General features: G+C 51.1%; 1 non-coding gene across 1 annotated transcript; it reads left to right on the top strand.

The window, feature by feature from the left end:
• Positions 1-870: 870 nt before the first annotated feature.
• TRNAR-CCG (transfer RNA arginine (anticodon CCG)) lies at positions 871-943 on the top strand. The gene has a single exon. It is a non-coding gene; the product is annotated as a tRNA-Arg (tRNA).
• The last annotated feature ends 1,267 nt before the right edge of the window (positions 944-2,210 follow it).

Raw genomic sequence — 2,210 nt, 5'->3', positions numbered from 1 at the left:
CGGGGTTTCACCATGTTGACCAGGATGGTCTCGATCTCTTGACCTCGTGATCCACCCGCCTCGGCCTCCCAAAGTGCTGGGATTATAGGCGTGGGCCACCGCGCCCGGCCCTGGTGAACATCTTACTATTTGCATTTAGGGACCTTGTTATGTTCATTTTCCCTTTATTCCAGGGGGAAGGAAGAGTCGAGGGGAGGAAAACGGCTGAGGGTGAAGGGCCGTAGGGACAGAGGGCAGATCTGAAGTTCTCGTGAGGTGGTAAAGCCTGTTCACTCAGGAACCCAACAGTTCCCAGCATATAACAGGTTATGACATTAATCTCTGCTGAATAAACGCGGGAAAGAAAAGAGAAAACAGGGACAAGAAAGTTGGCGGGAGAGGGAGGCTGCGGAAGGATCTTGCGATCTGCAGCGGCTCTCAACGCCGCCTGCACTGCGGAAAGTCGCGGGGAAGTTTGTAAAATGAAGGCGCCCAGGTTCCCCCAAGTCAACTGAACTAGAATGGGATGGGGCAGGCACTGGAACCTTGTTGAAAGTTCCCCAGGTGAGGCCAATGGACAACCAGAGTTAAGAGCTTTTGGAGAAGAACCCGACAGGAAGGCTAGCGTCCAAACCCAGCAGCTTAGATGCCATGCAGTCACCCGGCAGAAGGACGCTGAAGGTCCCGAGTTGCCATGGTCGCTCCGGGCCCACGGCGCAGGCCCGCGGGAGGCCCAGGCGGCGGACGGGGTCGACGACGCAGAAAGGCGCAGGCGCGCGATGCTGCGGCGGCTGCCAAATCACTTGCCGCTCGCGCGAGACCGCTGCGCGTGGGCGGGGCATGATGATGGCATCGCGTAAGGAGAGGGTGTGAGAAGCCGGAGCCTGTGGTGACCCAGTGGCCTAATGGATAAGGCATCAGCCTCCGGAGCTGGGGATTGTGGGTTCGAGTCCCATCTGGGTCGCACGTAAATAGTTTTGGTGGAAGAAAAGACGATGATTGGACAGTAGAATGAAAGATGGTTCTTTCGGTTCTCGGCAGCGATCATTCGCCAGTTATATCACAAATAAGAGGTGCTTTTGAGAGTTTTTAAAACGCTAACACAGAATGGGTTAAAAAATGCTGTTAGATCCAGTTTTCGGAAGAACAGTAGGGTGATTATAGCTAACGAGAATTTACTGTATATTTCTTTTTTTATTACTTATTTTTTTATTCACTCAATATGCCTATATACTGCATCTTTCAAAATAACTAGAAGAAAATATTTGAAATGCTCCTAATACAAAGAAATGATCAGTGCTTGACGTGACAGCTATTCCAATTACCCTGATTTGATCATTACACATTATATGAATGTAACACAGTAGTATCACGTTACCCCGGGTAGGGTGGCTCACACCTGTAGTTTCAGCTCTTCAGGAAGCCAAGGCGAGAAGATCACTTGAGTCCGGGAGTTTGAGACCAGCCTGGGCGACATAAGGAGATGACACTCCCCACAGCCCCCAACCTCCCCAGGAAAAGAATTTTAAAATTAGCAGTGAGCTATAATACGCTTGAGCCACTGCACTCCATCCCGGGTAATGGAGCGAGACCCTGTCTAAAAAAACAAACAAAATTAAAATCGGTATCAAGTATCAATCCTTTTTTTTTTTTCTTTTTGAGACGGAGTCTTGCTCTGTCGCCAGGCTGGAGTGCAGTGGTGCAATCTCGACTCACTACAACCTCCGCCTCCTGGGTTCAAGCGATTCTTCTGCCTCAGCCTCCCGAGTAGCTGGGACCACAGGCGCGTGCCACCATGCCTGACTAATTTTTGTATTTTTAGTGGAGACGGGGTTTCACCATGTTGGCCAGGATGGTCTCGATCTCTTGACCTCGTGATCCACCCGCCTTGGCCTCCCAAAGTGCTGGGATTACAGGCGTGAGCCACCGCGCCCGGCCTCAATCTTGAAAAATAATTAAAAATCCAGGCGGGACTCAATGGCTAATGCCTGTAATCCTAGCACTTTGGGAGGCTGAGGCGGGTGGATCACCTGAGGTCAGAAGTTCGAGACCACCCCGACCAATATGGTGAAACCCCGTCTCTACTAAATACAAAAAATTAGCCGGCATGGTGGTGCATGCCTGTAGTCCCAGCTACTTGGAAGGCTGAGGCAGGAGAATTGCTTGAAACTGTGAGGTGGCAGTTGCAGTGAGCAGAGATTGAGGTGCCATTGCACTCAAGCCTGGGCAAC

This window comes from Aotus nancymaae, unplaced genomic scaffold (genome assembly GCF_030222135.1).
Source record: "Aotus nancymaae isolate 86718 unplaced genomic scaffold, 86718_ANA_hifiasm-v0.15.2.pri h1tg000089l, whole genome shotgun sequence".
In the NCBI taxonomy this organism is placed as follows: domain Eukaryota; kingdom Metazoa; phylum Chordata; class Mammalia; order Primates; family Aotidae; genus Aotus; species Aotus nancymaae.
The sequence above is the reverse complement of the archived record's forward strand: the minus strand, read 5'-3'. Positions and strand labels throughout refer to the sequence as shown.